At 45.0% G+C, this 24,223-nt stretch overlaps 1 long non-coding RNA gene across 1 annotated transcript; it reads left to right on the top strand.

Annotated features, from left to right (window-relative positions):
• The first annotated feature begins 271 nt into the window (after positions 1-271).
• On the top strand, positions 272-24,223 carry LOC115651715. The gene is made up of 5 exons (XR_004000417.1): positions 272-1,341; positions 2,148-2,242; positions 2,670-2,828; positions 6,314-6,554; positions 22,915-24,223. It is a non-coding gene; the product is annotated as an uncharacterized LOC115651715 (long non-coding RNA).

Raw genomic sequence — 24,223 nt, 5'->3', positions numbered from 1 at the left:
TATGTGCGTGTGACACTCCACCCCTTCTTTTGAGCTTAGCTATCAGTATAATAAATGTGCTGCTTTCTGCCAAACTCTGGTAGGTCATTAGTCTTCCCTAAGCTTACTAGCTGACCCAATTTTGGGTAACAGTGTCTGGGACCGGAGATGTTGGCTAGATGTTGGTTGCACAATCCAAGCAGTGGCTGGCCAAAAGTACTCACTCACGTAGCTGGGAGCAGCTTACATGCTAGAGGCTGTGCATGAACAGCCTGGGTATGGGGGTTCTCACAGCGGAACAGGGTAAGGCTGGCTCCCAGAGTCGAGGATTGGAGTGACCTAGCAGATCACTGGTCCAGATAACACTAGGGGAAGGTCACACTGTCTCAAATTGGTTTTTAGCTGAAGTCAGTACTCAGAAATGACATCACTTGCTTCTTGATGGTTATAAAAAGTAAACTCTGTTAGAGTTCATTGCTCATACCTGCCTGACCACATTGGAGCGAATCAACATAGGTTTAATCACCCCTGGGATTAGTCTGTTTGTAAGTATCTTGATCAAATGCTTATAAATGTTTTGTTACTTTTCAGATGTAGTAAATTGCTTATTTCTGAGGCTTTTAGGCGTGTTTAGAGCAACTATATTAGTACACTGGGAATTAATAAAGGAATTTATGGTTAAATTAGTCTTTGGTTTCCCATATTAATAATTTCAAATATTATTAATAATTCCAACACATAGCAGAAGGGCAGGAGCTGGACTCCCAGGGGGGGAGTCTGAGAGGCATTGAAGTGAGAGGGATGTAAAGGCAGGTCCAAGGGAGTCAGAAGTGGGCTTTTGTTTATACTTTTAAGCTGGGATTTTGTTAGTGGATTCCAGGGGTGGGTCTTGAGAGTCCCAACCCTGAGAGAAGAGAGAGTTTAAAGAGGCTGTGAGGGGAAGGACTGAGTAGGAAGAAACCCAGGGAAGCAGCAGCAAGGAGTTGGACTGAGCATTACTTTGCTGCTGGTATAAGGTCACTGGGCTGAAACCTGGTTGTAGTGAGAGGGCCTGGGTTTCCCTACCAGCAGTGGTATGGTGGTGTGAGGCTGGAGAAGGGCACAAGAATGACAGCCCTCAGAAGAGAGAGTCAGGACCATGGGGCCCAGAGGCATGGCCAAAGATCTGATAGAAGGTATTAGACATTGTTTCTTTGGAATTCTTCTTGCCCTGAAAAGAGCGGATTAAATTGTGACCTGGCCAGAGTGCCAACTCATAGGAAGATGGACCACTGGAAGACCAGAGCAGCCATCAGAATGGGGTGCTGCTGGAAGGGAAGAGAGTTGCTACACCACCTCTGGCCATCAGGAGGCACTGCGGCAGTAAGTCTACTCCTTCCCAGTGAGAATAAGGACATTGAAAAGAAACAAAATGATTTCTTTGTATTGGGTTTTCACTGGAATGGATGTTGTGGAGATTAATAATCTTTTCATGTAATACAGCTTAGGCACTGTCAGACTGAGGTGTCAAAAATTAGGTGTAAGAATAAAGTAATAAAGATCAGTAAGTCACCAGGAACTGATGGTATTGAATTTGAGAATTCTGAGGAATTAATTGCTGAGCAGCTAACAAAAAATATGAAATACCATTAAAATCAGCTACTATATCAAAAGATTGGAAGCTTGCAAATGTTGTATTTTGAAAATTCACTAGGAATTATCCTGGCACTTACAGACCCATGATCCATACTTCAGTAAAAGAGAAATTGGTTGAAGAAATAATTAGATTTTTTAAAAGTACATACCAGCATGGCTCTGCAAAAGAAAATCTCTCTAGCTCACTAGAATTTTTTTGACAATGTCAACAAAATAGTGGACAAAGGAGAAGACAAAGAGTTGGCATAATTTATTTGGACTTTCAATAAGCTTTTGAAAAAATTCCTAAGAAGCTGTTAGGCAAACTAATAAGTCATGGGTCTGGAGGTAAAGTTTTGCCATAGATTAGTAACTGGATAAGAGAAAGAAAACAGAGTATCAATAAATGGTTACTTTTCAATATTGTGAGTGGTTAATATCAGGGTTCCTAAAAATCTGCTCTGAGGCTGGTTTTAATGTGTTAATGAATGATCTATAAATGAAAGTAAGGAGGCTAAATTTATAGATGACAAAGATTATTTATGTTTTTCAAGATTAGGGACTATTGTGAGGAACTCCAAAGGGACCTACTAAATCAGGTGAATGGGCAGCATGATGGCAGATGTCATTCAGTATTCACAAATGGAAGGTAAAGTTAGTTGCAAGGAATGACTTGTAACTACTTAGATATATTTCTGAGTTTTAAATTTAACTGTAATCACTCATGAAAAAGATATGAGTGTCATTGTGAATAGCTCATTGAAAACTTCCTCCCAATGTGCAGTGATTAAACCCATCCCCCTCAATGCTAAGTTTTCTGTTAGTAGTGCTGAAAGGCAGCAAAAGTGAAAGTTCACTAAATTTTCTGGCCAAAATCGTATTAAGCAACCACCAGTTTTAATTGCCAAAATAATTTGGAGCCACTTTATCAAGCAATATTATAAGTTTCCTTGTATAAGATTTAAAATGTTTTTATAAAGTAATAAAGACCTATTTGAAATACTTAGAGGTTTTTAAAGTACGAACATAGCTAAAAACAGATCAGCCGTTTTTAGTTTCAGTTCTGTTTTCTTTAGATGAGCTGTAAGATGAGCTGTTTCCCTAATTGCAATACATTGACTCTACCATTCGGAGGAGCCTGTGCCACAGAATGATAAACTGAAGTTATCAGGCAAAGAGGAGTCTTCACTTGTGAAACAGTCGGAACACAGCCCAGAGGTCCTTGGTCAGTTCAGGTAAATACTAGATCCTGATTAGATGTATTATGTTTTTAGCATTTAACATAAGTTAGTGTGACTTTTTGGACTTTGTGCTGGTTAGTTGAACACCACCTATTCTTCAAATGAAGTGCCAGTCACGTTTTCGCAGTAGAATGCATAGTTGCTGAATATTTGAGGAGGAAATTGTAGCATTAGAAAATTAGTTCTGCGACGCTTCAAGCCGTCACACTTTTTGAAAGAGATGGAGTTTATTATCTTTTTGTGATGAGAGTTCTGCTTTTTTGGTAAGTCTATTCAGTGTTTTCATATCTGCTTTTTCCATTTCTCTGTTCAGGGCTAATATTTTTAATGCAGCAGCTCCCATACATCTGTCTTTCTGAGTCATTAGGACTCAATTCTGTTTTTTAAAAAAACAAACATAAAGTTTCCATAACTTGGAAAGTTGCAGAAGCCCTGAGAAAAAATCTGCTTCTGCAGCTTTCTGTGACATGGAAGCCAGACAGGTTTTGTGCTTAACAGGATCCTTACGTTTTTAGATAATAGTGTTGGGTCATAGTTTCTGTATATCTAGTGAAACTATATTTCCATAATAGTAATCTTGATTTGATGTTTTCCACAATGGCAGCTTATTGCTTTTACACTGCAAATATTGTCATTAACCTATGTGGGTACTGTACCTAGTTTAAATCTGCACAAATAAATGTTATTTTACTCTTCTGTTACTAAGTCTTTTTATTTAAAACACAATATTTAAACAGGTACTTTTTAACTATTTTACTTTCCTTTGCTTCCATTTACACTTTAACTCCCCCTCCCAGTCCCCTGCATTGTGGGAATTTTCTGTCTGACCAACCCAGGTTGGGTGCTCTGAGCATAAGTCAAATAGAGAGAGGCTCACTTTAAAGAGAATGAACTCCTTTCAGAAGAGTTGAGGTAGTGTTGCTACTGTTGCCTGCTAACCTGTTCAATGGGGCACCCAGATTTGGAACCCTGTGTGGCAGCATTCTGCTTTGTCACTTAGAGCATTGGGTCAGTTATGTATATAAAAATATATTTGTGGACACACACACATGCATGTTTCTTAAACCTGAAAAATCTTGGAAGTAGTAGAAGGTTTCTCTGAGAATTCTACTATTGAATATAAAGTATTTGTAATTTTAATACATGAACAGCTGTTGCATTTCTTTCCACAGTCTCTGTAAATGTGGGCTCCAATTCATCAAATGTTTATACACATGCTTAGCTTTACTTGTATATGTAGTCCCATTGACTTCAATGGTATTACTCACGTGAATACTGTTAAGCAGGAAGGGGCGGCTTTGTGTATTTTGCCACCCCAAGCACAGCAGTCAGGCAGCTTTCGGTGGCACGCCTGCGGGAGGGCCGTTGGTAATGCGGCTTTCGGCGGCATGCCTATGAGAGGTCTGCCAGTCCCACGCCTTCGATGTACCCGCCGCCGAACTGGGGATGGCTGCATCGCTTGGCTGCCCGGAACACCAGGGTTGGGAGCGCTGCTGCCTGGCACATCCCCCTTTAGCTACCCCATCCCTGCACCCTGAGCTACCCCCCCTGCCTGCACACAGCCCCTAGCTACCTCTTCCCTGCACCCTGAGCTACCCCCTCCCTGCACACAGCCCCTAGTTACCCCCTCCCTGCACACAGCCCCTAGCTACCCCCTCTCTGCATCCTCAGCTACCCCTTCCCTGCACACAGCCCCTAACTACCCCTTCTCTGCACCCTGAGCTATCCCCCTGCCTGCACACATCCCCTAGCTATCCCCTCCCTGCATCCTGAGCTACCCCTGTGCCTGCGCACAGCCCCTAGCTGCCCACTGCCTGCACTCTGAGCGGTTTTCAAATTTTTTTGAGCTGAACCACCACCACACACAACCCAGACAGCTGGGTGGCCTGCTAAGATGAGTTGGGGTGGAGGTGACACTGCCTTCCTGGACCCTGCTGTGTGGAGCTGACTCAAGTCTCGTTGGCCCCTACCCCCCAAAATAGAAGTCAAACTATAACTATGCCTGAGGGCCTGGCCCTGAGCCCCGAGTCCCGCCCTCCCCTTTCCTGCTGGGCCCTGGAGTTTGTATAGCCTGTTGAGGGGGGCTTCAGAAAGAAAAAGGTTGAGAACCCCTGCTTTAGAAATCACACCCTCACAGAGTGCATTACCCCACCATGCAAAGAAGCCCTTAGTTTAATTCTGACCCTTTTCCTACAGAGGAGGATGGGACAGCCTGGCTCCCATCTAATTGTTTAAGTACTTCCACTGCTTAAAAATAAAAAATGAAGGAACTTTCTATGGAACATCCATTCAAAGGTGTGAAACATCAGCCAGCTACACTGGACAAGTGCATTTGCTGAATTTACTTAATATATTGTGAAACTGTTAATGCTGTGAGGCCTGGTCCAAATTACAAAGTTAGGCCAACATAAGTCTCCTTGTGTCAACCTATCTGTGCATATGTGTCTACATTCCAATTTGTCTCTGGCTGATATAAGCACCCTGTAATGGTGACACAGTAAAACCACCTTCCCCAAACAGTGTGGAGCTGTGGTAACTTACTGAGCTTGATGCAGGGGGAGTGAAGACACTGCACAATCTGTGTCGACTTTAACAGTCCTCTAGCGGCTGTCCCACAATGCCCCATTCCCTGGACACTGACCTCTCTGTCACAATTGTAAACACTACTGCCCATGGGTCATGGAGACTGGCAGAAATCCTCCCTTTTAAAGCCTACTGCATATTTTTGAAATACCTTTTCCTGATTGCCCATCTTGGCTTGCATACCTAGCAGCTTTCCCTCGTGTACAACTGCCCAACCAACCATAATGGCTCTAGATACTAGACACATTCCTGCCTGGAGTGGACAGGAGATTTTGGATCTCCTGGGCCTGTGGGGAGAAGAGGCTGTGTAAGCACAGCTACGGGCAAGCTGTAGAAGTGTCAACATTTATGAAAAGATTGTCTGGGGATGCAGGCAAAGGAGTGTGACGGCTCAGCAGCAGTGTTGCATGAAAGCAAATGAACTGCGGCAGGCATACCACAAGGCCATGGAGGCCAACAGTCAAACTGGTGCTGAGTTGCATACCTGATGCTTTTATAGAATCCTAGAACAGGAAAGGACCTTGAGAGGTCATCTAGTCCAGTCCTCTGCACTTATGGCAGGACTAAGTATTATCTAGACTATCCCTCACAGGTGTTTGTCTAACCTGCTTTTAAAAATCTCCAATGAAGGAGATTCCACAACCTCCCTAGGCAATTTATTCCAGTGCTTAACTACACTGACAGTTAGGAAGTTTTTCCTAATGTCCAACCTAGACCTCCCTTACTGCAATTTAAGCCCATTGCTTTGTGTCCTATCCTCAGAGATTAAGAAAAACAACTTTTCTTCCTCCTCCTTGTAACAATCTTTTATGTACTTGAAAACTGTTATCATGTCTCCTCTCAGTCTTCTCTTCTCCAGACTGAATAAAACCAATTTTGTCAATCTTCCATCATAGGTCATGACAAACTGCAGGTTGTACTTGGTGGAAACCCCACTGCTACCTTGCACACTACTGTGGATGTCTCCAAGGAGCCCAAGCCACGGGTCCCTGCCATGAACTGGAAGGAGGAGGAGCAGGAGAAAGGTGACATGCAAGGGAGTCCACCTATGCCAGGACCTGCCTGAGACTCCTGCATGGTCTAGCCAGTCCTGCCAGCTGAGCATGGACTAGCCTGTTGAAGGGGAAGGGACCTCAGGTAAGTGTATGCCTGTATTTTCCCCTTACACTGTTTAAATGTAAAAATGGCACCTGGCCCATCCCCAAGTTAACAATGCACAGGTATCGACTTTTCATTGTTTTACTCGTACTAGAAAAGGTAGCAGTATAACAAACAGAGGTAGGGTTGGTATCTGCTATTTATGTACATGGGGATAGATGCCCCTTGCATCCTCCTGAGAGATCTCGATGAAACTTTCATGGAAATACTCTGCAATCCTCTTCTGAGGGTTTCTAGGGATTGAGTACTTTATTTCTTCCCTTGCAGTAGGACATGCTCCCATGCCATCCTGTGATGAGTTTGGCTGTCTCTTTTGCAGTAAAAAAGCTAGCGGCATATGGGCCCATATGGCTTCACGACACCAGTAGCAACTGTCATCTATGTGTCTTTTGTTACCCTCAGGAGTAAGATAGCAGCTAAAATCACCACTGCTTGTGGAAAATAGTGCCAATATTCAGTGCCATTTCACTATACATGTACCCATGGAATAGGGACCGGAATTTTATCGTTTCATACAACTCAAATTCCCTGCCTCACAGTGGGCCATACTCACCCTGATGGGCTGGAGAGTGGTGCTGTGCTCCAAAGCTGAAGTGTCAACAAGCATGTTTTGTAGTAAAAGTTTTGTGGGAATAAGGGAAGGGAGTTTTGAAACTAACCTTTCTCTCTCTGTAAGCCCAATGATAGATATGTTTTTTAATCATGAGCTGTTGCTGTTATGGGACCCCTCCACACCCACAGAACACTTGACCCTGATGAGGAGAAAGAAGAGGATTAGGAAGGACATACTGAGTGAGGTCCTGCAAGCTGGTGCTGCGTTGGACTGTGAACAAAGTGCCTGGAGGGCTGATGGCATGGAGAGGGAAAAAGTGGACAGAAGAAAGCCTGGGAATGCCAGCAGGGAGAGGGGGAGATACACCAAGACTTACTGGGTCTCTTCAGGGAGCAAATTTAAATGCTGCAGACCCTGGTTGACAAACAGGTCCAAATATCCCAGACTCACCTTTGCAGACCTTGGAGAACTCCATGGTAGAAGCTCCCTATACCCCTCCAACATACCACATGGCATTTGGGCTGCATCCCTACCCTTACCACTCCACAGGGGGACACAGAAAGGAAAATCACAGCTTCACACATACACTGACCCATGAGAACCATGGCTGGTGTACATGTAGCCACAACGGACTACATTTGTACACTCAGATGGGCAGGAATATCAAGTCTAGTGGTTAAAGCAGGAGTTGGTAGCCAGGAATAGGAGCACAGGGTCAGAGATGGAGTCAGAGGCCAGATGCCAGAGCTGAAGTCAGAAGTTAGGAATTGGAGCCAAGGGTCAGAACTGAGTTACTTGGAGTGAGGCAAGACAAGGCAAGGCTGGGCACAAGGCAGGAGCAGGAGCTATCACAGCCGTGGGTGAATGCTTTGAGGAGCTGCCAAAATACTGCTGCTGCTGGTCTTAAGGCTTGATCTGATGACTCTTCCCACCAATCGGGCAGTGTGGCCACTGGGCAGTCTACTGCATGCCAACTGCATTTGTTATATTGCCCGGAGACTGGTTCTGCTGCAGACCCTGATTCCTAACAACACCAGTGATATGAGTTAACCAAAGTTTGTAGTGTAGACATGTCCTTAGTCTTTTTTAAGTTGCTGTAATTCTGTAGCTGAACAACACCCTTTTCTCATTGCTTGTCTTCCATTCTGTTTGGCTGCAGACTGGACATGATGGTAATGTATCTGTTTGGGCTTTTTATGTCTTTGCAAAAGAAAGGGCTATCTACACTGTCATCCTCCCCCCTTCCCCTGTTCCCTCCTCTGCAAGAAAGCTCAGATGCTAAAGAACAACAAAACTCAAATTTGCAATTTCCCTGGCACGGATGTGTATTGTCTGTAGTGAGGATGGTCATAAAAGCCAGGGCTCTGAAATAAAAGTGATAATTTCTATCTCAGTTGTTACCTTTTCTTGTTAGTGTTCTGCAACATGATTATGGTGAATGGTGTTGTTTCAAATAAAAAATATTGACTGCTACTGGCTGACTTGTAAAAGACAGAGGCTTGACTATTGGCTAGCGCACAATTCCTCTTTTGCTAACTAGCTTTTGTGATATTAACATTATTTTGTGACATTCTGGTGGAAGCCTGAAGGGGGGAAATGTTATAGTTCTTTCACAATTCATTAGTTTGTAGGTGTCTCTGTTATGATGTTTACACAATGAATGACTCATAAGCTAAATGAATATGCCAGCTAATAGTGCAGCCTATAGCGAAACCTGATGCCATTACATAAAAGCATGGCAGTTGTTCATACTTGTGCCATTACTTGATGAAGTACTCCACACTGGAAATGTGCGTGCCATAGTTACTTAAATGTTCTGGTTTTTATAAGATTTTTCTGAAATATGTAGTGTTTTACAATAATGGATTGGCCTCCTCTTCTCCACTCTTTATTGTACTATACCCCTTATTGTTCAGTTTAAGTTCTACAGCTCTTTTAAGTACATAATTTGGAACTGAGTCCTGATCTACACTGAAAATTTACATCTGCATAGCTGCATCTCTCAGGCGAGTAAAAAATCCACAATCCTGAGGGACGTAGCTATGCTAACGTAACCCCAGGTGTAGACAGTATTAGGGCCAGGTCTACACTAGGAAATTAGTTTAGTATAATTATGTCGCTCAGGGGGTTGAAAAATGCACACCTTTTAACTATCTACCTTAAACCGATTTAACCCCTGGTGTAGACAGCGCTAGATTGATGGGAGAGTTCTCCCATTGACCTAACTACCGCCTTTCGGGGAGGTGAATTACCCCTAGGGTGACCAGACAGCAAACGTGAAAAATCGGGACAGGGAGTGGGGGGGTAATAGGAGCCTATATAAGAAAAAGACCCAAAAATCAGGACTGTCCCTATAAAATCGGGACATCTGGTCACCCTACTTACCTCTGACGGGCAAACCCCTTCCATTAGCATAAGTAGTGTTGTCACTGCAGTTTTGCCGCTTTAGCATTTTAAATGTAGACATAAAGAATGTACCAGCATTTCTGAGGGCTTGTCTACACTACCAAGTTTTGTTGACAAAACTTATGTTGACACCCAAAAGTTGACAAAACAAAAATCTCCAAGGGGTGTTCACACTTGCTCCCTCTGTCGACAGATCATGTCCACATTGGGGACAACATCATCGACAGGGTGAGCAATGCACCGTGGGTATGTTGTATCCCACAGTACAGTGTTGTGGGAAGGAAGAGCTGATCGCTGCACATCTTGGAATTCTCTCCGAGTTTTCCCACAGCTGCCTCAGCTGCTGAGAACAGCATCATGAGTAGCTCTGTGAGCTCTCAGTGCTGAGGAATGGCAAAGCAGCACAGCAGTCTGTCCCCCTTCCCCTGCAGCAGCAGTCTGCCTGCTGCTGTGTTCCTGGTGCAGGACAGATCAAGAGCATTCCCATGATTTGCTCTTTGAACGGAGCAAGCACACAGATACTTCCTGGAGCTTTGAAAGGGGAGGGGCACATGCCTGCAGGGCAGCAGAGATCAAAACACTGAGCAGAGCAATTAGGGCGGGCATTGTGGGAAACTGGCAGAAGGCAGTTCTGTCGATAAAACGATCCAGGGCCTCCGGGGGTGGGGGGTGCAAGTAGGGCAATTTGCCGTAGGCCCTCAGGGGCTCCCATGAGAATATAGTATTCTATAGAATTGCAACTTTTTTTTTATGGAAGGGGCCCCTGAAATTGCTTTGCTCCCGGTCCCCTGAATCCTCTGGGCAGCCCTGAAACAATCAGCAGTGTCTACACTGACTCTTTGTCGATAATAAAGGGAGGGGAAAAGACGACAGTCTCTCATGGGGTGGAAGTTTTTTGTTGCCAAAACTGGGCATTGTTCACGACAAGCGTCCCACTGTAGTGTGTGTGTCTTGCTGTTTTGTTGCCAAAAGGCAATTTTTGGCGACAAAACTTGGTAGTGTAGGCAAGGCCTGAGGGTAAAGCAGCAGCAGTTTCCTTTCCCCACTCCTTTTAAAGGCTATTTCATGTGTGTTGATAAAATTAAATATTAAATTTCTTGTAACCCATATCTTTATAATAATGCTGACTGATGTAAATATCTTTATTTGGCAAGTTGGCAGCATGGATCTAAAGATACTTTTAATGTGGAAACACTTGATACCATATCTTGCTAGTTATCTTAGTTCTCATTAAGCTCTGCTTTTCTTGCTTGCTGATTTTAATTTCTTCTAGTTTTGTTAAATAAAAATCTTGATCTCAAAGTTGTAAAACAAGTTCACCTATTTAGAATACTTTGTCAGGCCTGCACAACTCGTAAAGCGGCGAGGGCCATATTACTCCAAAGAAAACAGCTGAGGGCCGAAACCCCCTGGCCCCGCGGACACACGCCCCCCCCCCCCCCGGCCCAGCGAAAACACTCCGCCCCAGCACTGCCCAGCCCTGCAGAAACAAACCCTCCTTTCCCAGTGCCACCCCACCGAAACAGCTGTGGGCCAAAAAGGAAGGTTGGGGGCGGGGAGTTGATACTTGATTTTAAATCAACCGGGGCTCCCAGCTGAAGAGCTGGCTGGGAGCCCTCAGGGTCAAATTAAAGGGCCCAGGGCTCCAGGGGCTGTGGGAACCCGGAGCTTTGTGGGGCTGGGGCAGGGATTTAAAGGGCCCAGAGCTCCTGCTGCTAAGGGAAGCCCAAGCCCTTTAAATCCCAGCCCCAGCGCATCCGCTGGAGCCGCCGCCGGGATTCAAAGGGCTCTGGGCTGCCCGTGGTGGCGGGGAGCCCTGAGCCCTTTAAATCTCAGCCGCGGCCGGGAATCTCTGCGAGCAGCCCAGAGCCCTTTGAATCCTGGCCGCGGCTGGGATTCAAAGGGCTCTGGGCTCCCCACGGCTGCGGGCAGCCCAGAGCCCTTTGAATTCCATCCGCAGCTGGCAGGGCCGGCTTTAGGAAGTGCGGGGCCCAATTCAAACATTTTTGGCGGGGCCCCGGCAGGGATGACTTAAAAAAAAAAAGTAAAAAAAAGCCTTTCATTTCTTAGCAACCAGTTCCCTATAAAAAGTTCTGCCACAGTATGTATTTTTTGTACCAGTAGGGTTACCATACGTCCATATTTTCCTCCTGGATGGCGATTTAAGATCCAAAAAGCCTGACATATCCGGGAAAGTACAGATGTATGTTAACCCTACCTAAAGTTCTTTTTTAAAAAGATGTGTCTGAACTAGAAATGAGTTCCGCCGCTCCCTGAGGGTGTGCTAGGGTGCACGTGTGGGTCCCAGCTGCTCCCTGCCCACCTCATTGAAGCAGGTGTGCAGTGTTACTTCCCTGGGAACTACAGGGCACCAGTGCACATGGGGCTGGTTGGAGGTGGGGGGGAGGTGGCTGGAGGTAGGGTCTGGCTGCAGGCTGGGCAAGGGGTGTGGGGCAGGCTGGAGAAGGCGTGTGGGATGGGCTGGCTGGCTTCAGGCAGGGCCCCAGGGGGAGTGCGGCATGGGTTGGCAGGGCTGGAGACAAAGGAGTGCAGGACTGGCTGGCTTCAGGCAGGGGGGTGCAGCAGGGGTTGGCTGGAGACAGGGAAGGGGGTGCAGGGCTGGCTGGAGACGGGTTGGTGCAGGGCTGAAGGCAAGGCAGGGGGTGAGGATCTGGCTGGAGACGGGCTGGCTGTGGGCAGCGGGTGCAGGGCTGGCTGCAGACAGGAACTAGTGCAGGCAGGGCAGGAGGTGCAGCAGGGGTTGGCTGCGGGCAACTGGTGCAGGTACAGGGGGTACAGCCCATCCTGTATGGTGAGTGTCCCCTCCTCCTGCCTCCCTCACCAGCAGTAGCAGCCCGTGGCTCAGAAGCTATTTAAAGGGCCTGGGGCTCCCCTGCTTCCACTGCCCCAGCCCTGTAAATAGCTGCAGGAGCCCTGGGGAAGTGGTGGGGCTCCAGGGGCTATTTAAAGGACCAGAGCAGCAAAGGCATCTGGAGACCGCCCCCGCTACCCCAGGGCTCTGGGAGCTATTTAAAGAGCCCGCGGTTCCCCTGCTTCTACCACCCCAGCCCTGTAAATAGCCGAGGGAGCCCTGGGGAAGCGGTGTGGCTTCAGCGGCTATTTAAGGACCGGGGCAGCTGGAGCCCCGGCCCTTTAAATAGCCCCCAGAGCCCCCCGCTACCCCAGGGCTCTGGGGGTATTTAAAGGGCCCGGAGCTCCCCTTCTTCTACTGCCCCAGCCCTTTAAATAGCCACGGGAACCCTGGGGAAGTGGTGGGGCTCCGGTGGCTATTTAAAGGGCCGGGGCGGTAGAAGCGACGGGAACCCCGGACTTCTTAAATAGCCCCCAGAGCCCCACAGCCCTACCCCAGGGCTCCAGCAGTGGTGCTCTGGTGGCAATTTAAAGGGCCTGGGAGCCACAGGCCTTTTAAATTGCCTCCCTGGGGAAGCTGGGCCACCCCGCTACAGCGCACTGGCTTTTGCCAGTACACCGTACTGGGGCTTGGGCATGTGGCCCTCTTAGGGGCGGGCTGATTCAGGGGAATTGGATGAATTGGCCTAAAGCCGGCCCTGGCAGCTGAGATTTAAAGGGCTCTGGGCTCTCTGCGGCTGCGGGCAGCCCAGAGCCCTTTGAATCCCGGCTGCGGCTGGGATTTAAATGGCTCTGGGCTGCCCACCGCTGCGGGCAGCCCAGAGCCTTTTGAATCCCGGCCGCAGCTGGGATTTAATGAGCTCTGAGCTCCCCGCCGCTGCGGGCAGCCCAGAGCCCTATGAATCCCGGCTGCGGCTGGGATTTAAATGGCTCTGGGCTCCCCGCTGCTGCGGGCAGCTCAGATGCTTTTGAATCCCACCACGGGCTGCACAGTGAGCCTCTGCGGGCTGCATGCAGCCCGCGGGCCACATGTTGTGCAGGCCTGCTTTATGTAAACAGTTTTGCGTTCGTATAATATACAGCCCATACAACCATGTTGCAGCACTGCAAGAAACAGGCTCAGAACAGGTTACTGGTTCCAGAATTTACATTTCTAAAATATTTCTTACACAAAATATCATTATATCAGATATACCTGTTTAGACTGCAAGCTTTTTGCAGCACAGATGGTGTATTCCTATATGTCTGTATAGGGCCTAGCACTTTTTGGGCACTGTAATATCAATAATTTACCAGAAAGCAATGATATTCTTCAGTGTTTAAAAATGATTTTACCAATATGAAATCCTGGGAACTCTTGTTCCAGGCTAATGTATGAATCTCAGACTGCACTGTGATGGTTGCAGTATTAGTCAAACAGCCAGATTTATGAAGGGGTCTTATTAATGAGTTAGGGCAACCCATACGCTATAAAAAATATATTGTTACAACATGTTAGGCACAAAGCTGGTGGTCATTATCACCTGGTGGATGTAGATGCTGGAAGTGGTGCAATTTTTATATATCACATAATGTTTAAATGTTATACGGCAACCAAACAGAAAAAAAAATCACAAAAAGGCTATAACTCAACAGTACATAGTCTAATTTTCACCAAAATTGGCAGAAAGCTCCTCAACACAATTGACAATGTAACTATGTAGTCAGAATAAGAGTGTTTGGGAAATACTTAGCCACAAGTGATATTTTATGCTTTCTCCTTTTTTGCCTTCAGTTAAAGCAAAAGTCTGTAGTCACATGACATTCTGAGCTTGTTTGTACCAAGTTCCAGTGTGGTTATGTGAATTATGCTAGCTGGGGTTGTGTACATGTAGCAGAAGCCAGACTTCTAGAGGAGAAACCACATAATATAACATGCCCTAATAGATAGTCAGGGAACAGTATACCATACTGCCAGACCCTTCAGTGGCGTACAGCATGACATAGCCATTGAGCAATCTCTCAGCCAGGATTGTGTGAAGCATCGGCATCTTTACACAAAAGATAAGGCTCTGACCATGCATTTCCTGACTGCACATTTTAAGGCAGTTGTAACAGTTACGACAAAATAAATGTGTAGAGTGCATCCTTGAGCACAGATCTGCACAAAGAAGCTACCACAAAGCTCAGGGTTGCAGATGAAACTGCTGCTGAAGTTATTAAAAAATTTGTGACTGAAAGAATGGCAAATCCTTTTAGCATTGAACTGGATCAAGCCCAGACAACAGCCAGCCACTTGTGAATATTGCAACATCTGCTGGGGCCCTACCTGAAAGTGCAGAAAGTTTGTGCATAAGAGAATGGCACACAAGAAATGAAGTCGTTTGTAACCAGTATGCTCCAAAGGGGAGAGGTAGCCCTCTTTGATTCCATAAAAAGGCATAATGTCAAAAAAATTGCTAATCTCAATAAGCCAATCAAACAAAAGAAGAAGCAGACAGCACAAGCAATAACTGTTAATTGTCAGATATTGAGCAAATGGACAATTATTTCCCAGTCCAGAAATGTTGATATCCAGAGTTTGTTGAAGTATGAGCTGCCACCTGTCCAGCTTTCCCTCTTCATTTTGGTTGGATCTCTAAGAAAGACCCAAAAGAGCAACACACTGTCATGGCAGGAGAAAAATTAAAAAAAAAAAAGTAGATAAATTCATGGAGGATAGGTCCATCAATGGCTATTAGCCAGGATGGGCAGGGATGGTGTCCCTAGGCTCTGTTTGCCAGAAGCTGGGAATCGGCAATGGGATGGATCATTTGATAATTACATATTCTGTTCATTCCCTGTGGGGCATATCCCATTGGCCACTGTCGGGAGACAAGATACTGGGCTAGCAGTTTGCTCCAGCACTACTGGTTCTGTTGCCTCAGTTTCTGAGAGTATCTCATTTTTGTTATCAGGAAAGATCAGGCTTGCGGTAGGAGTCTCCCCAACATTCTCAGTAAATAATTGTTTATTCCTTGCCCCCCCCATGCCCTTCTCCCATGCCAGAGGTTCTGTGTCTCCCCATTCTTCACCTTTCCCTCCATGCCAGGGTTCTGTGGGCCCCTCATTTCTCCCTTTGCCAGGTGCCAGGGTCCCCCATGTTACCCTCCTCCCATACCATTGTCCCCCGTAATCAATAAGGTTCTACCCATTGATGCCTAGAACGCTCTCTGAAATGTTGGAATTGTGGCATTCAAAAGCTATGTTGCATCCACACAGAGAAATGCCATCAAGGTGAGTATAAGGCATACAAGCTTGGCCAATTGACTAACTTATTTTCATTATATTTATAGACTTTTATTTAATTGGGAAACCGACACAGTAGCTTTCTCTCCATGCTGTTGTCTTACTGGGTTTATTACAAAGAAGGGAACTCCCTTCTGGATACAGTAGGTTTTGAAGTGAGCCAGAACTCAGTGGCATGTTGTACTGGCACTTCTGTGGTGGCCTCAGAGGTTTTAACCTTTTATTAAAAGAAAAACAATTCTAGCTCTTCTTGAGGAAAAGAAAAGCTTCAAAATGTGAATGTGTAGTGCTGTTTTCTTGAATCTTCAGATACAGATCGAAAGAACAGTCCTAAGAGAGGTGGAAACTGACCCTCCTCCCCCAGTTAATTGTAACGGGTTACTAACTGAAGCTTAGTAACAATGAAAATGTCAGCATGAACTATTAAACTGTGGATCACTTTTGTAGAAACCTCAAATCTCTCTGAGATTATGGCCTGAGGGATACTGAAAAGTGCTGAAGCCAGGTTTAGGCTTTTCTTTGGTGGCATAGGACCCCTTAGCTATTGACGAGCAACTGGGATTTTAGGATTTCTTGCAATTCCTGTTATTTGTGTCTCTCTCCTGTGTGTGTGTGCATGTGAAGAATGCTGAATATGTCAGATTTCTCTCGTGTCTTAATTAGTTATTCCTCACCAGAGTCCTCTCCATGCTGTTTGGGGTCCTTGAAGATTCTCTGTTTTTTCCCCTGCATTGCACAAGGCTCTGTTCATACCAGCTTCCCTTGTGAGAAGAGCTAGATGCAATTCTCTTTGGAGCCAATTAGGGCTGTTCCTATGAGTTGACATGAGCAACTCATTCCCTTCTAGGGACAGAGGATGAAATTCGCCATTGTGCAGTGGGTCCACACAAGGCGTTATGCACTAATGCAGTCCCACTTAAGCCCTCTTGCTAGGCAACATTTACATAATGTTTAATGGTGCCTAGAAAGAAGGCTGATATTTACACCAGCGACACCATCACAGGACCTAACCAGATCAGCCACAACATCACCGGTTCATTCACTTGCATCTCCACCAATATTATATACGCCATCATGTGCCAGCAATGCCCCTCTGCTATGTGCATCGGCCAAACTGGACAACCCCTACGTAAAAGGATAAATGGACACAAGTCAGATATTAGGAATGGCAATATACAAAAACCTGTAGGAGAACACTTCAACCTCCCTGGACACACAATAGCAGATTTAAAGGTAGGCATCCTGCAGCAAAAAGACTTCAGGACCAGACTCCAAAGAGAAACTGCTGAACTTCAGTTCATCTGCAAATTTGACACCATCAGCTCAGAATTAAAGACTGTGAAAGGCTTGCCAACTACAAAAGCAGTTTCTCCTCCCTTAGTGTTCACACCTCAACAGCTAGAAGAGGGCCTCATCATCCCTGATTGGACTAACCTAGTTATCTCTAGACTGATTCTTGCCTGCATATTTATACCTTCCTCTGGAAATTTCCACCACATGTGTCTGACGAAGTGGGTATTCACCCATGAAAGCTTATGCTCCAATACTTTTGTTAGTCTATAAGGTGCCACCGGACTCTGTGTCATTTTTTACAGATCCAGACTAACACAGCTACCCCTCTGATACTTAATCTATACTTGACCATTATTTCTATTCAACTGCATCTTTTATATTTACATATTTAGGTCCCAATCCTGTCATTGAGTCTGTGCGAGTGGACCCTTGTACCCATGTAGAGTCCAATCAAGTTAGAGGGATTCCAAATGAGCACACAAATCTGCGAGGAAGATCTCAGTGCAGAATTTGGGACTAAATGTTATGTTTCATCTCTGAGTCTGTTTGCCTAAACCATCAAGGTTATCTTGTAAAACAGCAGTGCCCTGATGAATCTTAGCCGCTCCTTCTACTTTACTATAATCACTATACTGTATACTCCACGATATTGTCAGTCATTTATTCTGGATACTTGTGGTTACAACATTTGATTTGTCTAAGTTGCCAGAAACTTTTAATCACTGTGATTATTGTGTTAGTGTGTTGATGCGTAGCTACTTCTTACCTGAGATATGGCAGATGACTACTGCTTTTAATAGCTGCAATTTCAAGTCACAGTAACCATATCAGTAGAGCTGTCTAGCTCATGCCGTGTATAAAGGTGTTTATAGATTTGTTTCTATATACCGTGTACATGGAGTTCAGATTTTATATTTTGGACTTTTTATGGTGTACTATTTTCTGTGGTCTATTACTAAAAGTTTCCAGTATGATGATAGACTATGTTTTACACTAAATAAAATAAAGACAATAAAACACTGAGATTTGCTATCTTTCAGTGCATACTTGTTGCTTTTCTGCTTTTTATGGAGATGTGTACATGCTGCATTATCTGGCTGAGAGTGAAAATATTTTCGTTTTACTAAACCGCAAAATAGCTTGCTTTTTGTTTACAAGTGCTGGTCTCTGAACTACTGAGTTTGAGGCCCTTTATAATTTTTTTGAGTACTAAATGAAATAGCTATGGTGCTAATAGGAAGAGAAGAAAATTTCAAAAAATAAAAAATATATTTTGAGAGGAAACTGCATACATTCCATCTATATTCAAATTTTATACTTTTCTAAAGATCACATCGAATAGGTAAAATGATCTCCAAAATGTTCAGAATAATTTAAAATAAGATTAGATTGAACCTGTCTCGTCTGCAATGATGGTGCAGAATTATTTGGTTTCTTCAGTCTTTCCTAAGGCACCTATCACATTAGTATCTGAGAGCCTCAACTATGTTTAGTTAATGTATCTCCATATTTCCTCTAGAAATAAGAGCATCATTAGTCCCATTTTACAGCTGGAGAAATTAAGACATGGACACTTGCCTGAGACTACACAGTGAATCAGTGGCAGAGCCAGTATTAAATTCTGGGGCCTTCTGACTTGGAACGCTGCTTATTCCTTCAGACCACATTGCCTTACTGTTCCCATTAACTTCCATTGCAATTGTGAGTTCTCAGTACTTCATCATATTGGGCCCCAAGTACCTCAGCTTGGATACCTAGTTGATTAGCATCTGCCAAAATGTTGGTTTAAGTGACTTGCTCATAAGAACTCTGTGGCAAAAGCAGGGACAGTACTGAGTTTTCCTGTGTGCAATTCAACTACCTTAACCACATGGTCATCCTTTCTCTTCTTGTAGCACTCTGCCTCATTTTCTTCACACCTTCCAACTTCTAAAGCAAATGAGTCAGGCCGGGAACCTACAAGTAACCTGATTCATTACATAGCCCTGATTCATTTCCTGAGTAGCATTCATCCTTTGTAGTAAATGAGGCAGGGGTCCTGTGGAAAAAGACTGCATAATAATACATATGTACAGGGTGCTACACTACGGTTGCACAGCCAGACTTAATTATGGCAATTCCCAACTTTCGAGTGCTTGACTTTGCAACCTAAATAACATTGCTTTTAATAAGCAACAAAAAGTCCTGTGGCACCTTATAGACTAACAGAAGTATTGGAGCATGAGCTTTCGTGGGTCAATGTTGTTGGGAGGGAAGTGTTATATGTATTTTTATGATACTTTTTAGAAAAGGTAAAAACAACTTCTATTTTTGCAATTGCAACACCCTCCCCCTCGTGCATGGTTGGTAGCATTTTGCCCCTGAACCCTCAGCACCCGGGGTGGCTCTAGGAATTTTGCTGCCCCAAGCATGTGACTGCGGGAGGTCTGCGGAAGCCGCGGGACCAGCGGACCCTCCGCAGGCAAGCCGCTGAGGGCAGCCTGCCTGCCGCCCTTGTGGCGCCGATAGAGCGCCCCTCGCAGCTTGCTGCCCCAAGCATGCACTTGGCGTGCTGAGGCGTGGAGCTGCCCCTGCTCAGCACATCTTAAGCTATAGGGATAATTGTTGTAGCTGGCAGTGAGTTTCCTTGAGAGATAACAACTTATCTTGTTGGAGGAGGGGGTGAGTGGCTGTCGGGGCATGTTCTAGGTCTGGGAAGTTGTCACGATGAAGCCCAGACTGGTTTTTCTTGCACACCGCTCCCCCTCCCACTAAGAGGTTATCTGTTCCTGGGGTTCCCAGTGCAATGTGTGCTGCTCCATAGATCAGCCTTAGATTAGCATACATAGTCAGTTAGTTTGGCATGTTGCCAAAATTTGCTGACAATGCAAGCAACAGAAGGGAAATGACAGTTTTCAAAAGTGTCTCTGCCAAACCTGAACAGAAGTTCATGAGACAAATAAAAAGCACTTCTCTGGCATCAGGCTTTCTCCCTGCTGAATGGAGGCCTTTTGCAAACAATGCTAGAGCTTCAGCAAAAATAATAAGAATAATTGCAAATATCTCTTATGATGGGAAATTAGGCAACTTAAATATAAGGGTTGCCCCCAGCTCCCTGTGTAGTTTCCTTCTGAGTCATACATTTACTGTGTTTGTGAGCTGGCTACCCAAAATGGCATGCAGAGTCTGTTGCCAGAATAGCAATATCAAGAATTGCAAGCTAATCTCTATTTTTGCTGCTAGACTCTAGGCTTGGATTTGGATTACATCTTTTTTTTGTTCCCTTACTGTATCATTGAATAGGCCCAGTTTTTGTTGACACTTTACCTTGGTCATGTGGATGGTGCAGAGAATCAGATGTCTCACTGGTGGTTTTCTAGAAAACCTTATACTCCCTTCTCCTTTCATGCTTCTCTCTGGGTCACGTGCAGTCCTTATTGTACAAGTACTGTTTGCACAGGTGGTGTATCAAAATAGGCTGTACCATAAATATGGTTCAGAACTAGAACTGGCCAAAAAAACTTTGATGGAACCATTTTTCCATCAAGAAATGCAGTTCCATCAATTGAAATGCTTTGGCAAAATTGACACCATTTTATAAAATGTCATTGTGGAGAAAAAAACAAAACAAAAACTCCTAAAAAAGTCAAAATGTACTGTTTTGACATTTTTGGAATGAAATGTTTTGATTTTAAGTGACTTTTTGTTTAAAATCTTTTTAAATTTTGTAATATAAAATTAAAAAAAACATCATGTTTCCCCAGGATTTTTCCTTTGAGAATTTTGAAATTTTGGGGTTTCATTTCAATTTGAAATGAAGTCAGCTTTTGAAATCTCAGAATCATTTGTGAACAGAATTTCCATTCTCCTGCCAGCTTTATTCAGAACTTTTTGAATTATGATTATGATATTCTAACTACAAGCAGGGTTTGAAATAGAATTTAATCAGTTCTGAGATGCACTGTTGACATTCCCACATGGTAGCTATTAGGTTGATGTTTGCCTTGTCCCTTTTGATCTTTCCTCTTGCTCTGGAGATGAAGGTTATTAAAGGAAATGCATACAGGAGGTATGTATTCCAATCTAAGAAGGATGTATTTGTGAGAAATTTTCCTGCCCTGCCCATTCTCATGCAATACAGTGGGCACCTGGCATTATTTTGGATACAAACAGGTCTATATGTGGTTGTCATATGCAAAATAGGTTGCTCGTTTCTGTGACCAAATGTACTGGTGCTGTGCTGCTCTTCGGAGAGTCCACCTGCACATTTTCCTCTCCTGCTAATCAGAAGGCTATTGGATGGCGCTAGTGCTAAATGCCCAAGTCCTGGCCTACACTACACAGTTAGGTTGACATAAGCTGCCTTGTGTCAATCTAGCTGTGCATGTCTCTACACTTACATTTGTCTTCCATTGAGCTTAGTGCCCATTACAGTGATGCAGTAACACCACCTCCTTGAACGGCATTGAGCCATGGTTGATGTACTGAGGTTGACAAAGCATGAGTGTAGACATGTGTTACTTATGTCAACCCTAGCTGGCCTCCAGCAGCTGTGCCACAATACCTGACACTGAGCTCTGGTCACAATTGTGAACTCCACTGCCCAGGGGACGTGGCCCTCCTCCCCTTTAAAGCCCCACAATGTTTTGAAATGCCCTTGTCCTGATCATCCAGCTTGGTGAGCACACCTAGTAGCTCTCCATTGTTGTGCATTCCTGCCCAGCTGACCATGCCAGCTACATGCTCCAGCTTGGAGTAGGCAGGAAATATTGGATCTCCTGGCCTGTGGGGAGAAGAGGCTGTGCTGGACCAGCTACAGAAATGTGGAAATCTGTGAGCAGATTGCATGGGGGATGCAGGAGAAGGGGTACAAAAGGGACCAGCAGCAGTGCTACATAAAAGTGAAGGAACTGCATCAGGCATATCAGAAAGCCAGAGAGATCAACAGTCGATCCGGTGCCAAGCTGCAGCCCTGCTGCTTTTACAACAAGCTGCATACCACACTTGGCAGAGATCCCACCTTGCCCCTCCACACACCACCTTGGATACCTCTGCGGAACCTGAGTCACAGGCCCTGGCATGAACAGTAAGGATAAAGAAGAGGTGGAGGAGGAAGATGGGGATGGGGGACATAGGACTGGGGGTCCATCTATTCCGTGAGCCTGTTTGAGACTCTACCGCAGTCCATTCAGTACCTGGTGTTGAGCATGGGCAAGCACAATGCAGGGAAAGGAGCCCGAAGTGTGTAAATTTATTTCCCATTATAGTGATGTACTGATGATAGCTGTGTCCTGTTAAGTTAGGGGCACCAACTTTTCTTTAATTTACTCATCCCAGTACAACACAGAGAGGAACTGTTATCTGCTTTTCATACCCCTGCAGAGTTAGGCAATGGGAGGGTCAGACAGAGCAGTTTGTTTACGTACACAGGGATGTCCCTTGAATCCTCCTGAGAGATCTCAATGAAACTTTCATGGAGGTACTCTGCAGTCCTCTCCAGAAGGTTACTAGGGATGGCAGCCTTATTTCTTCCTCAGTGGTAGGATATTTTCCCATGCTCATTAGTGATAACTTGGACAGGTACCATTGCAGTACACAGGCTAGCATATGGGCCCAGGTGGCTTAGGCAAACCAGCACTCTCAGTGACTTTGTTACCCTCCGGAGTGAGATATCAGCTAAAATAACTACCACCTGTGGAAAATGGTGCCAGTATTCAGTGCCAGTGCCTTGGACTCATTGTTTCATGCAATTGAGCAATTCCCTTCTTATTTCCCTCACCCTTGGCAGACGATACTCATTATGGCTGGTGCTGAGAGTTGTGTTTTGCATAAGCACTCTGAAGCAGAAGAGTCAATAAGCCTGTCTTGTTTAAAGCTTTAGGCGAGCAAGGGAAAGGAGTTCTGAATCTTAACTTTCACTTTACATTGTGACTATACTGACAGTGGTACCTCTGTGTGTTTTATCTGCAGCTGCTGCCACTGCAGCCTTGAGGGGGTTCCCCTTCTACACCTGTGGAACACCTGAGCCAGATAAGGAGGAGAAAGAAGAGGACTTGGAAAGACCTGTTCAGTGAGATCCCCTGCTGCTTCAGACTGTGAACAAAGGGTCTGGAGGATGAACATTGCAGACAGCCTGAGGGAGGAAGATGTGGACAGGTGAAAGGTTCAGGAGTCTCAGTAGAAAAGGGAGATGCACCAGGATGTAATGGGCCTTTTCTGGCAGCAAACATAAATGCTGCAGTCTGTTGTGGACCTACAGGGTCACCTCCCTTTGCAGTCCATGGAGAACTCCATTATAGCACCTCCTTGCATCCTCACCTCAACATTGCATGTTGTATCAGTGGCTGCATCCCTACACCCGCCACTCCATCTCTCAGGATATTAAGGACAACCACAGCTTCACATACACTGAGCTGGGAAAGCCATGGTTGCTGTACGTGTAGGTAAAGTTGACATAAATGTTTTTTCCCTTGTTAAGTTCTGTTCCATTAATTTTATTTATTTTTTTATGTATTTACTTTTGAATTGAACAGTTTTTTCTTTCCACTGGTTTTGTTACTGAATAAAATTCTATTCTTTAGAAAATAATTCATCTTTATAAGTTTACAACTTACACTGCAGAGTGCCTAGTAGTTCTGAAAGCACCCACTTCCTTGTTACTGTACAGAGTGACACAGCTCAGAGGATCATTGACAATACAATGTAATAATCATAAATGTACAGCAAGCACTGCAAAACTAATAGGTGCAGTGACAGTGATATCATAGGTGTACACTAAGAACCACACAATTCCTAATAGGCCCTGGAACAGCAGGGCCAGGGAGAGCACAGTACTCCACAGTGCGTTTTTCCAGCTCACTGTTACAGTGCTCTTTCAAAGCCTCCCTGATATGGCAGTAATGCACTTTGTGGAGGGTGTGCTGCAGCTGAAGAGAACATGCATCTGGGCTCTTTAGAAGCAGACCTGTGCACTGAAGCTGCTAGTTCTGGTCTAGGCACTAGGCTTGTGCCCAGAATTATGCCATCTGCTTGGAATCTCTGGAAGGTGAGCTGCACCTGAAGTCTGATGTGATGTTCCAGTCAAGTCTGAGACAAAAATTCATGGCACACTATGTGTTGTATCCCAGGCAAATCAAACATCTGAAATGGACATCAGAATCAGGAATAGTGCAGCACATGAATCACATTTTTTGAACCTCTTCTTGCTGTAAGAGCCAGGCATGATTCCCACCTGGCCCAAAAAAGGTGCTGCATGGAGGCCCTCAAAGAGGAATGTTAT

Source organism: Gopherus evgoodei, chromosome 1, assembly GCF_007399415.2.
Source record: "Gopherus evgoodei ecotype Sinaloan lineage chromosome 1, rGopEvg1_v1.p, whole genome shotgun sequence".
NCBI lineage: Eukaryota > Metazoa > Chordata > Testudines > Testudinidae > Gopherus > Gopherus evgoodei.
Note: the sequence above shows the minus strand (reverse complement) of the source record. Positions and strands in the feature narration are given on the sequence as shown.